The sequence below is a fragment of the Manis javanica genome, chromosome 2, assembly GCF_040802235.1.
Source record: "Manis javanica isolate MJ-LG chromosome 2, MJ_LKY, whole genome shotgun sequence".
In the NCBI taxonomy this organism is placed as follows: Eukaryota; Metazoa; Chordata; class Mammalia; order Pholidota; family Manidae; genus Manis; species Manis javanica.
Window position 1 is genome coordinate 218,337,527 of NC_133157.1, and position 12,913 is coordinate 218,350,439.

A 12,913-nucleotide genomic window follows, 5' to 3' on the forward strand; every position below is an offset into this window, starting at 1 on the left:
CACCTAATTTCATCAACATGAGCATAGATTCCCCAGGGAGTCCCCACGTTTGCTGAGAGCCTTCCGCACGTGTAAGAGTGAAATGAAGGGGACAAGTGCTGTAAAACTGGATGCAACCTTTGGTTCTTCCCTTTGGTGACCCAGCCTTCCCAGCTCCCTATGATTTGACTATTGTTTTCATGTTATCAGATGTCTGTCCTAACACAGGGCAGCAGCGTGGGCTGTGCCGTCTTGATGTAAATGTGCTTCCCTGCTTCTGCAGAGCATCCTTCTGGTCCATGGCCATCAAATGATCCTAAACTGTAAAATCCTAAAGATATTCCCCTGACCCTAGAAGAGTGTGTGTGCATATGTTGTTGTTGTCGTTTTCCCCAGAGAGAGTTACTTATTTGGAAATGAGCTTCTGGAGGGGCAAGCTGAGTGTCAAGAGGGGAAATCCACCGTTCACTTTGCTAGTCATTACTTTTTAATCTCAGTATACTTGCACTTTGAATTGGCATCATAACGTGTCTCTGGAGGGAGGGAAGCCCCGAAACACTTAAAAGCTATAATGGTCTGTGATAAAAATAATGAGCTGCAAAAAAACCCTTCAGTTAAAAAAATATGTTTTTCCTTAAATGGTAAAATCCATTAGAAATAAATAGAAAGGACTCCCATTCACTGCACACCTTTTACAGACCAGATACATTGCATATCACTCTCAGAATAATTCTCAAAACAGGACCGTGAGGTAGAGGATATTGCTTCCAGTTTTAAAAGGTGGACATTGAGGCCCAAGAGATTTTTACTGATGTGCCCAGGGTCAAGCTGTTGTAAAACAGACCCATGTGACTCCATAGCAAATGATCTTATCATGCTTTGGGCTGAGTCCAGACCAGGGCTATTGCCACATGGCAGGTTGTCGGTTTATGGGTTTAGCTGCAGAGGACAAATTTAGGTTGGACACAAGGAAGAACATCCTAATTATTAAATGATGGAATGGATAAATTATAGATGATTTTATTTATTAATTTGGTACCAGTATGGCTCTATCATTATTAAAATTACTTATTATGTGCCAGGCATTATTGTCATATCAGATGTTTTAAAGTTTGACACCTTCCTGTTCTTACAAAGCCTCTGGAGAAGGTGTTATAATTCCTACTTGTATATTAAGGAGCCGGAATCTCAGAGACACCCACCGACGTGCTCAAGATCACACCATTTGAATACAACGCTGTCTGCCCTGAGAACGTGTGTCCTTTGCCACATCAGGAGGGGCTGAACCTGCACTTTTCTGCCATGATGACAGGAGGGTGAAGGGAATAATCCCATCAGTTGTCCATCAAGCTTTCGTTTTCTAAAAGCAAGATAGTGGCAGTTCAATGATAGTTTCTAAATAATAAAACAATGGAAGATTAGATCTTGACCTACTTGCCAGGGCAGAACCTGGGGGAGACATGGGTGCTGGGAAGAGGGTTTCAAGGAAGGAACTTCTTACTTTTCTGTAAGGAAAGGATGACCCCTGCAGCTTCAAGAGCAGATTCAAAGCTGATTCATTTTCAACAATTCCAGTAGGAATTGTCAGGGAACAGAAACAAGAGCAGAAATGCATTGCATATCACTCTCAGAATAATTCTCAAAACAGAATAATTGCATATCACTCTTAGGATAATTCTCAAAACAGGACTGTGAGGTAGATGGTATTGCTTCCAGTTTTAAAAGGCAGAAATTGAGGCTCAAGAGACTCTTACTGACGTGCCCAGGGTCAAGGTGTTGTAAAACAGACACAGGGAGGTGTCCTCGTCTCCTGAAGACCAGGGGGCTCCACACCCTCAGGAGCCTCAAGGAAGGTGCTCGACAGAAGCCTCCCTCCCCACCTCCTGCTGCCATCAGTCCCGCCACGTCCAAGTTAATGTGCCTCCTTTTCTCGGTCCCCACGGCCACGGCCCTGTTTTAGCCTCATCTCTTTCCTCCCCGACCCTCCTGCCTCCAGGATCTTTCCGTGGGAATTAGTCTCCCATTTTGCTGCCAGGTTCATCTTCTTATTTTTTATAGTTAATTTTTTTGTATGTTATTCAATAAAATACACACACACTCATTCTACAAAACCTGGAAGATAAAAAAAAAAATCATCCTAGAGAAAAACCGAAATTAGATTTTGGATTATGTCCTTCCAGTTTTTATGATGTGAACATCTTTTTGATAGCTGGAATTAAATATCAGTTGTTACTAGTGTTGGAGGGTCACCGGAGGCCAAAGAGGTGTAACAGCAGGGGACGGGGCCAACCAGAGAGGCCTTCACCCCCCTCTTGGAGGGAATCAGGACTCAGGGCATTAAAGTTATGTGTTCTCTTGCATGTCCAGCCAGAGAGCCCCTCGACCAGGTGGGGAAGCTCCCAGTGAAAGCCCATTATTTGTTCACAATATTTTCTTGAATTCATCCATGCAAGAAAGTTATACTTCCACTGATAGAAGTTTTGCCCTCCTAATTTGCTTTGGAATTAAAATGTAAGTGGAAGTGATGGGCACCAACTCCAGCGAATGTTTCAAGGTGGTTCCCTATCTCTTTCTTCTGTCCCAAGTTGGGTTTTGTCCTGGATAATGGCTGCTCCTTAGCCCTGGAATGAAGAGGTTTGGAACAGAGACGTACCCCATTTACAGCTTGAGTTGAACTTGACTGTGAGCAAGAAATAAACCTTTGTTTTTGTAATCCACCAAGATTCTTTGGGGGTGGGTGGGTGGAATTTATTTCTGCAGCATAAACCTAAGCTGACTGACAGGCCTCTGTTGCATCGGGCAGGATGGACACACACCCTGGGCAGATCTAAACACTGAAGACCAGGAAAATCGGGATGAAACCTTTGAGTTAGGGAGCTCAAAGATCTGTGTTGGTTATGGGGACATAAGAGTAGAGCATGTTCTTGTTAAAGTGGGAATTACCCTGAGGAAGGAGTCCAGAAGAGACACTTTTGACAATGTGAGGCATCATTTCTATTGTGCTTCCTGTGGGCCAGCAGCCCAGCTAAGGGAGATTATAGGCATTATATCATTGCATCTTCCCCCATGTTCTAGAAGGCAGATGTCCCTTATTAGCAGCATTTCAGATCAGGACGTTGTTGAGGGCAGGGAATTTAGTAATTTAACACCCTCACGTGGCTCACACACCGTAAAGCTGTAATTCAGATGTGGGTCTTTCTCTTCAGCATCTGCCTATTTCAACTCATAAGGGTGGATTCCCAGCCAGATTACCCTCAGGGCTGCTGATGCAAAGATACCTCCTGGACAGGACAGCGTGGGGAGGGTGGTGAGAGTGGCAAGATTCACTACAGCAAATCACTCCACTGGTAGACCAGAAAGCGCTGGTCTCTCCTCTTTCATTTTGAGGGAAACTCCTCAAAGAAAGCCTTGGTGGGTTTGCACAGCTGCAAAGGCGTAGATCTGAAGTTACACGTGAGGCGGGAGCTTAGAGAAATTTAAATGACAAACTCTCATATTCTCAACAACTTTTTTTTCTGATCTTAAAAGTAAAACACCTCCTATTATATAATTAGTTGAAGCACAGGTGGAAGAAATACAACAAAAAGTAGCTAATGCAAGAGGGAGAGGTTTGGGGAAGACACTGGGGTAGGTCCAAGAACCCGGAGACTGAAACATGGAGGGGCCCCCAGACAGCTGGATGCCAGACCCTGAAACACAACGGAATCCCTTCGACCTGCTCTTGGCTCTGCTTGTTTGGAAAACAGTTCTTTCTTGTCTGTTCTTGTCTGTTCCAGCCTCTTCCAGCGGCCAGCTCTCAGGCTCCCATGCCTTATGTTCCCGCCACCTGGAGACAGACAGTTTCATTTCTTTTCCAAAACTCTGGGAGAGGACTTGGATTTGGGGCATTGTATTTGAGTGTCCACACCTGAGCAATTCACTGGGACCTGGGCTGTTGGCATTTTGCACTCACACAGCAGTGCCTGCGTTCCTGGGTCAATGAGGTGGGAAGTTCAAAAGAAGAGCTGAGGCCATGAAGGCTCAGCCCACATGTGCTCTGGAGAATGTTTGGACAAAACAAAAAATAGTAACTGAGGCGGAAGACACAAAGGATCCTGCCTCCTGGAGGCCACCAGTTGGCATAGGCTTGTGTATTTCTCGATTACATTTTTTGAATGCATGTGCCACCACGACTGAAACCCTATCACACATACTCATTAAAGCACAGTTATCAGAGACAAATTCTAGGTCTCAGGTGGAAGATGATAGGAAGGGGGCTTTACTGTCAGATAATGTGTTTATCACTTTGTCCAATTGAAAACCAAACTCAAAGCAAAACACAAAAATTCAAGGCATTGGTTATGAATTTCAGAGGTGCAGCACATGTACATATACAAAGGCTTCTCTTCAAAGCACTAAACTTAGCATGTCATCCCCCTGGTGAACTCTTTATTGTCTCTTGAAAAAAACCCCAAACTCTTTGACACAGCAAATGTGGCTTCTGTCCCTGGACTCTGCCCTTTTACCCCAGCCTCCCCCCGAAACTCAGTTAATTGGGGTTCCTCCATTGTTTCATTTATGTACTCACTCATCACACATTTACTAAAGTAGACACTGGAGACATAGATATGAGTGTGACACCCTTTCTGCGTAGGGACTTTACCGCCCAGCAGGGGAGGAGGGTGAGTAATCAGGAAATGCCTGAAGATGAGTAATTGCCAAGATGGGCGAAGCCCCTGGCCTGTGGGCATGCAATATCTCGACCTTGACAGGAGCCAAAGTGGGAAAGGTCACTTGTAACTTGATTTGGGTCACAGAGCCAAGAACTGGCAAATCCCAGACTCCTTCTTTTCCAATTTTTCCAGGAAATTGGTACCTAAATCGTTGTGCCACTTCCCCTGTGGCTTTTCCTCCTGTTGGCTGTTCATTTCTGAGCCTCGTCCAGCTCCCACAAGACAAGCACAGGAAAGAAACAAGAGCGCCTTTGTGCCACGGCCACTTGTATCCCACTCTCCTGTGCCCTTCTGGTTGGTGCCCACCAGTGGGCCTGGCAGTCCCCGCTGCAGTTCCTCCAGCCCCCTCTACTCCATTGTCAGCAACCTCCAACATCGCCCCATTTAATGAGTCGGGCCCACCTACAACATGTCTGGGCCACGACTCCATTGTCAGAATTGACATGTCACTTTTCCAGTTGTTGAGCTGCCTTCTGTGTGTATAACTGCAAAAAGGATCTTTTCCCTTTTGCATGTGCTGCTTAGTCAGTCATGGAGCCACTACAGGAAAATGCCTCAAATCAGTGAAATTATTTATGAAGAACACTCAGTGCCTCTGCCGAGCTGTCTGCGCCCAGGACGTTCTGACTGTAGCAGAGAAAAGAAGCCCCTGGTCTTCAGATGAACTAGGGAAGGGGTGATCGGCGGAGTCGGGCAGGTGCCTGGAGGATGGTGGGTGTGTGTGTGTGTGCATGCCTGTGGATGTGTGCTCATCTGTGTGTGCATGCACTCATGTGCAGATGTATTCACAGAGATAATAGTGGGCCTGGGGTTGTGCTTGCATGAAGGTGGTTGTGCATCGCAGATGTGTCAGGCAGGAGAGAATTCCCTTGCTCATACATTTATTCACCAACAGCAAAATATGCTGGATTCTGACTCTGCCAGGTTCTGAGACAGCACTGGAAATTAAAAACTGAGTAAGTTGAGATTTCTACTCTCAAGCAATACACACAGTCAGCAGCAGGGTTTCTCAACCTCAACATGAATGACCTTTTGGGCCAGCTGATCCTTTGTTGGGGTGGGGGGCTGTCTTGAACCCTGCCAGGTGTTTAGCAGCATCTTCGCCCCCACCCGCTAGATGCTAGGTCATGGGGGCAGGGAGGCCTGCTTTGGGCCATCCTGTGGACTGCGGTTTCCAAGGGACTCTGCCTACATGCCTCCCATTAATTATCGACAAATGAAGAGCTTGTGGCTTGTAGCAGTGGGTCATTAAATCAGAGGCAGGGTGGACTGAATTCCACGTCTGCCAGTCTGGGTCTGGTGGACACTCCCCACTCCTCTGTCAACCACACAATAAAGATGCCTAATGACAGAGGGCCAGTGGGTAGCCACCCTGCCCTCCATATTCTCATCCTCTTCCTGTGGCCGTACAGGCTTCTATTTCAGGCTCTGTGTCTGCTTCACATCCTGTTCCCACCATAGCCTTGCGCGGCCCCTCCGCTTGGCTCTGGCGATGAAGTCACACCAGGGACATTTTGCTCTCAGGCCTGAAGGGTGAGGTCGCCAGCTCTGGGCAGGGGTCAGGTGTCACTGGTCAGACACTGGGGGGAAAAGGATAGACAAAGGAAAGAAGAAAAGATTAGAAAGCTGACTCTCCTGTCTACTTAAGGAATCTTCTAAATGTTAATTTAGAAGCTAAAAATGCCCATTTTCCCTTGGGCATTGTTCACTTCTAATAGTTATCTATGCTGTACAAATCTATACTGTCCCCCTGGGGCCCAGATGAGCTATTTGCACCTTAAATGAAAACAAAATGCAGCTTGTAAATATTTTGATTTTTCCTGAACTGGCCTGTGGGTCAGCAAACGTTGTTCAGAACTAGGATGCGCCAGGAGGCAGGGTCTGGAAAGAGAACCAGCTGGTCAGGGAGCAGGTCTTTGTCCTTTGTAAGTCAGACTGTTTATCACCCATTTCGTCTCTTAGCTGCTGGCTAGTGTCCCAACAGTGCTTGAGGGAGACAAGGGCTGCGGTCCGGGCTGCTTCTCAGGCCGGCACACAGCAGGGGAGGAAGGGAACGAGGGCAGTCTAGTGGCTGCTGAGTACATCGCCACAAGCTTAGTGGTTTCAGATACCAGTTTACCCTCTCACAGTTCTGGAGGTGGAAAGTCCACATTTGAGGGCTGTGTTCCTTCTTGAGGCTCTAAGGGAGAACCACTTCCTTCCCCTTCGCAGCTTCTAGACACTGACTGCTGTCCCTTGGCTCATGGCCACAGCCCTCTGACCTCTGCTTCCATTGTCAAATCACCTCTGGTTCTGAGCCTCCTGATTCCCCCTCCTGAGCACCCTACAACTACATCTACCCCCACCTAGGATCCAGGATAATCTCCCTTCCTCAGGATCCTTGCCTGATCACATCTGCATAGTTCCTCTTCCGGTGTAAAGTCACACGTTCACAGGTTCTGGGGATTAGGATGTAGGCGTCTTTGAGGAGCCTTGACTCAGTTTACCAGGGAGGGTCATTTCCAGAGAGCCCCAGGCAGAGGCTGGGAGGACCTTCTCTCATTTTTAAAGCACAGAGGGTCCAGGCTGACCTGCACTAGTGGGTCTTGCTTTCCCCCTGGGTCCTCCATGTCACTGGGGTGGGTCCAGAAGCCAGGCCTCTCTCCCTCCAGCCCGCTGCATGGGGCTCAGCTACAGGCCGTGGGATGGTCTGCTGGAGGGCTCTGACTTGGAAACCTAGGACTGGCTCCTCATTCTCCACCCCACTCTGGTCCTCAGCAGCTCCCCCTGGTTCGTTTCTTCATCAACATAGTCAATGAGGGGGCCATTAGGTGAGAAATTGGGGATCAACAGAGGTGAGGCTTAGAACCTCTCCCCCCCTGTTCTGAGAGAAATCTGCTGCATCCGTGGATGTTTTATTGCCCTTGTCTAGCTTGGATTAACACAGTCTACAGGCACACACCTGATCATCTACATTTGCTCTCTTACAACACTAAACTATGTTTTCTACCTTTATCTTGCATCTACCTACCACTTCAGCATTTTATTAAAAATAGTAATAATAAAGAGAGAAATGTGGTATCCACATATAAATCAAGTATACAAATCAAACAAATATTCATATTTGGACTGATTGTTTATAGTTCATAATGCATGATCAAAATCGAAAGTTTCTGTGATGACTGCCCTTGTACTGTTCACCATGTAACTTATTCACTATGTAAGAATTTGTTCTCCGTGTAAGAACTTGTTCGTTATGCTTCAGAAGATTGGAGACTGATGAAAATTAGGCTTGGGGGGGATTAATGATTGTGCATTGAGCATTGACCCCTCTATACAGAATTTTATTGTTGTTAACAACCATTTGATCAATAAATAGGAGAGATGCCCTCACAAAAAAAAAAGTACACACTTCCAATTGTAAAATAAATAAATAATCAGGATGTAATGTATAGCATAAGAAATATAGTCAAAATATTGTAACAACTTGGTATGGTGATAGCTGGTACCTAGAATTATCATGTACATAAATGTTGAATCACTGTGTTGTACACCTGAAACTAATGTAATACTGTGTGTCAACTACCCTTCAATAAAAAATAATTATCTACAAAAAAACAAAACAAAACATAGTCAATGAATGTTGATGGCACAGGCTGCACTCGCCCTTCATGTGCCACTGGCTCCTTCCAGCTGGCTGCGAATTCTCTCCGGTGCAGTCCGGCTCCCTGCCTTCCAGCCGGCACCTGGAGCCAGCAGAGAGTTCCTTCTAGGCCACAAATCTGAGCCTGCCAGGCCCTGCTTCCCCTGGTTCTAAGGCCCCTGTGGAGGATGACACAGAGTCTGCATTCGGGGCTTTCTGGCCAAGGTTACCCACCCTTTGATCTCTACCTCCCACCTGGAGGTTGCCTCCGTCTGGCTTCTTCCTCCACATTCCAGTGGCACCCCACATATTATTGGATCCCTATTCTGACAGCAACATCAGGACATCCGACCACTGATTTTAATAAAGAGGATCCGGGACTGATGCCAGCATCTTTGCTGACTGCTGGGGGCAGATTTCTCCTGCCGAGCCTCTGGGCTGGGGAGGTGGGTCTGACCCAGGTGTTAGGGTCCTGTGGTCACCAGGGGCTGGGTTTGCTGGTGAGAATTACTGATGCAGCTGTGTCTGGAGGCAGCTTGACCTCATGTGTGGACCAGAGTCCATCACTAACCAGCTCTGCTGTGACCAAGGACAAGCCACTCAACTCCTTCACCTGGGAAGAAGGGTTCATGATGCCCACCTGGAATGAACTTACGGGGCCCTGGCTCTAACTGCTTTTTCAGCTGTCAGGAGAAAAGGCTCAGTTTCTTCATCTCAGCAAAGGAAAGTTTAGAAGGGTTTTTGTGATGAATAGAGTTAATATGTCCACAGTCTTTGGTACCTGGAAGGTGCTCTCGAAGCAGGAGTTATTAGTGCATAATGGTGTTTGTTGCTCTCATTGCTGTTTGGTATCCTGCCACTTGGCTTGAGCCTCTACAAGCAATGGACCTTTTAAAGCAGTCCTTACCATGTCTGTCCGGCGGGGCCTTTCCAGGTGTCCAGCAGCCGCACCAAGAGCGGCTCTGATTGTGTCTGAAGCAATGAGACAAGTATGCCTGCGTCTAGTTATCAGGAAATTTGCCCTTTTTTTTTCTGCAGACTTTGAGTGAAGAGATGGACTTCTTTCCCAGCTTCCAAGGATTCATCTGTAAAAAGGGGACATAATAACAGCATCGATTCACCAAGTTATTATGAGGACCCAATAGGAGGGTGTAGGAGGGTGTTTACCAAATGTAACCTGTTAGAATAGTGCCTGGCACAGAGCAAGTGTTTAAAAAGCATTAATTTTTATTGTAAGTGAATTAAAATATCTAAGTAAGATTGACAAGAGTTAACAAGGCTTAAGCCAGACTGGCTTCTCATTTGCATACAGTCACACAAAGACTATTAAGTAATGTTTACTACTATCTCTAATCCTGGGAGACCACCCGAGGCTATAGAGGGAGGCTTGTATCTGTTTGAAAGAAAGGATCAATCATAAATGGGCAGGCAGAATGTAGTGTTACATTTTTTAAAAGGACTTGGAACGGACATCAAATAGGACCCACATCATGGCATTCAGTAAAATGGTGTCACTTAAATAGATCAGGACTTTTGCCGGCCTTCCACCTAGACTCTCTCTCATTTTCCATTTCACAGCTGAGGAAACAGTCTCAGAGATGCAAAGTAGTTGCTCACACAAAGCCAGTGGGTGACCAAGACCGGGCCAGGCCCTCGCTGCATTTCCCCTCCTGGGGCATTTGCAAAGCAGGTAAACATTTTTGCTCTCCTCATTACAAATATCAAATATCTCCTCATTACAAATGAATGGAGTATCAGCTGGGGACTGTAAATAAGCCCATTTTCCTGATGTCTCTTGCCCCTGGGTTATTAGCAACATGCGTTCACATATTGAACAAAGACAGATAGAAAGCTTTCCTTTCATCTTCAGTGAGGGTCTTTCTTGATCCAGCCCTTGAATTTGATTCTGAATCACCAGGCGAAGGAGATTCTGAGAATAGGCATTTCAGGCATCAGGTTGAAGAGGGGTGGAGCAAGAGGGTGGGAGATGACCCTGCCTGGCCTTGGTGAGGGGGTCAGGGTCTGGGGTGGGTTACAGGGAGGCATGATGAGGTTGAGAGCCCTTGGCCCCGGTAGGACCTCAGATTCCACCCCCAGGTCCCCGCAAGCAGCCCCAGGGCCTCTGTAGCTCAGTGTGTGCTGACCACCTGCCTGAGCCCATAGCTCTGCGTTCCTAGTTAACTATGTAGGGAGGGTCAGCGCAGCATCGGACAGCTCTAATCTGCCAGTGACTGTTCTGGAGGCTTCCTCAGACTTCCTATCAAGTGCATGAGGGGTGTTGGAACAGGTGGGCTGCTCACAATCTCTTTTTAACCCCTTTCCTCTCCCTGTTTTGATGCTGACCTCCTTGGCTATTTAATTTTTGCTCCTCCCCCTGTCTTTTTTGGTCTTTGTTTTGCCCTTTAGAAGCAATGCTGCCCACTATTAGGGCTGTGGGACTGGATTCCTGTGATGAAAAATACGGCAGTCCTTTCCCAACACCTAAGAAGGGATCCTAGAGTCATTAAAAAGAAGCAATGCCTGCTTGTGGAACACAGGGCTTTATAGGAAACCGGCAACCACATTTAAACTTGATGCTGAAGTCGCAGAGTAAAAAAATGAATGCCTTGATATATAAATGAAATTAATCAAATCAAAAATATTAAGATTATATGCACACACAAACAGTACTAAAATATTACTAAGTATTTAAATATACATATACTTCATTAGTAAAATATTAACATCATAATGAAGACCAGACCACAGATAACCAAATGTCAGTGGTATTTATTATATCTGAAAATGGCAAAAAACCAATCCTACAGTTAATTTTAAATAATTACTTAATTAAAAAATTAATCATACAATTAAGATCCACTTAGCACGCCTCTGTGCCCCAGAAACAGTGTGGGAGCCTCATCTTCTGAGGCCTGGAGGAGATGTTTATAAATATGTTTTTATAGTAATTAACATTCCTTCCCAGTTATTACCAGCTCTGCCCTCTGCTAAGTTTGCACTCCTAACTTACCTGGGTTGGTCCTGTGACTGGCCTCGGTCAATGACATGCAAGCAGAAGTGACAGTGTGGGCAGAAGCTTTACATGACCCTGAGCAATTCGCCGTGTTCCTTCTGGCTGCCAGTGACTGGCCATGAATCAGGCAGCAGCCGCTGCTCATGCCTCAGCCTGGAGTGAAGGCCACGTGGAGCAGAGCCCCAGGCCCACCCTCTAGGGACACCTAGTGTAAGAGGGGAGTAAATCTCGGTGGGTTTAAGCCACCAAAATTCCGCACTGTTACACAACGCAACCCAATCTGTGCTGACAGACGCAGTGCGTTATGCTATCTTGTAGATGCCAGTTCCTATTCTAAGTGTCTGTCTCCTGATCACGTATTTATTGACCTTTGTAATTTCCACCTCCCCTCCTCCGAGCAGGCAATCATAGCTCGTAGCCTAAGGCACCTCATGCACCTTGTCCTCTTTTCCTGTCCTAGAAGCTGGGGAAGTAGATCCTAAGTTTGTCTGTGCGCTGCCTCCATAACGAATGTCTGCTCGGACCCTCCCAGCCCAGGCCTCAATTTCCTCCTTGTTATTCCTGTCAGTAAGTTTTAGAAGTGTTGTAAGTATATTCTCCTCAACAACCTTGACTTCCAGCATTGCTGAAAACAGGGAAGTAAAAGTACATAAAATTTCCCCTGAGGGAGTTTGAATTTTTAAAGGAATTATTGTGGTTTCTTAATTTCCTGGTGACGTGAATTTCCCACAGACGTGTTTCCACAGTCAAGTTTGTTAATATGTCTTTTTCACCATCCAGGTTACTGTGGTTGGGTCTGGGGCAGAGTTAGCCCAGTAGCCCAGCCAGCATTTGGCACTTAATGAGTTCCCGAGAGGTCCTAGCTCTGGTCTCCCCTGAAATCAGGAGCTGGAACACTTGTGTCTATATCATTTTCTGGAAGGAGATCTCAAGGAGCAGGAGAGAGTGGAGCAGGGAAGGAGGACATGCCGCCATGGGGGCTGTGTGGTGGCTGCTATGAGACAGACGCTGTGCTCCTCCAGGTCCTTCGGAGCCACACTTAGGCTGCTGCCCGGAATTGTCAGCAGCTGCACAGGTGGCGCTTGCCTCCCGCCTCCCGCCTCCCACCTCTCCACCTTTATTTGAGGGCACTGCTCAGGGCTGCTCACAGTCCTAGTGTCTGAGCTGCACTTATCCACAGGCCAGGAGGGTGTCACTGAAGGGGAGGTGCACCTATAAAATGGGGACCCTGCATACGCAAGGCCAGATTCTGTGAACTCAGTGTGAGCCAAGGCCCCCAGCAATGTCTGCATGGGCTGCAGCTGAAACCTAAGGTCAGGCTGAGGATGTGAGTCAGGGTCACAGGTGTGTCTGCTCCGGTGTTCTGATGCGATTTACAGCAAGAACACGTGTGCCCTGTGTTCTTACACAGCACTGTCTTCCTGGAGACAGCCCGTTGCCAGCCCTGTGGCTGATGTGGGAGAATGCGGGTGAGGTGGGGGTATCGCAGACACTCCGCAAGGTGACAAATGCAACTTACACTGGCTGCCATGTGGAACCATCAGATCCTGAATGTTCTCCACGATGGGGGAGACTGAGGTAATGGGG

The 12,913-nt window shown here is 46.9% G+C and overlaps 2 long non-coding RNA genes across 6 annotated transcripts in view; one reads left to right on the forward strand and one right to left on the reverse strand.

Annotated features, from left to right (window-relative positions):
- The window catches only part of LOC108399237 (uncharacterized), a 30,874-nt gene extending 21,681 nt beyond the window's left edge, over positions 1–9,193 (forward strand). For 2 of the 5 annotated variants that reach the window (XR_001853605.3, XR_001853606.3), the window contains exon 5: positions 3,756–9,193. This is a non-coding gene — a long non-coding RNA (uncharacterized lncRNA). The other 3 variants (XR_005061976.2, XR_005061975.2, XR_012128543.1) reach the window with 3 other exon arrangements.
- On the reverse strand, positions 4,391–11,643 carry LOC108399238 (uncharacterized). Its single transcript, XR_001853608.3, has 3 exons — positions 11,324–11,643; positions 9,221–9,398; positions 4,391–6,271 (listed from the first exon to the last, which is right to left on the reverse strand). It is a non-coding gene; the product is annotated as an uncharacterized lncRNA (long non-coding RNA).
- Between the last annotated feature and the right edge of the window lie 1,270 nt (positions 11,644–12,913).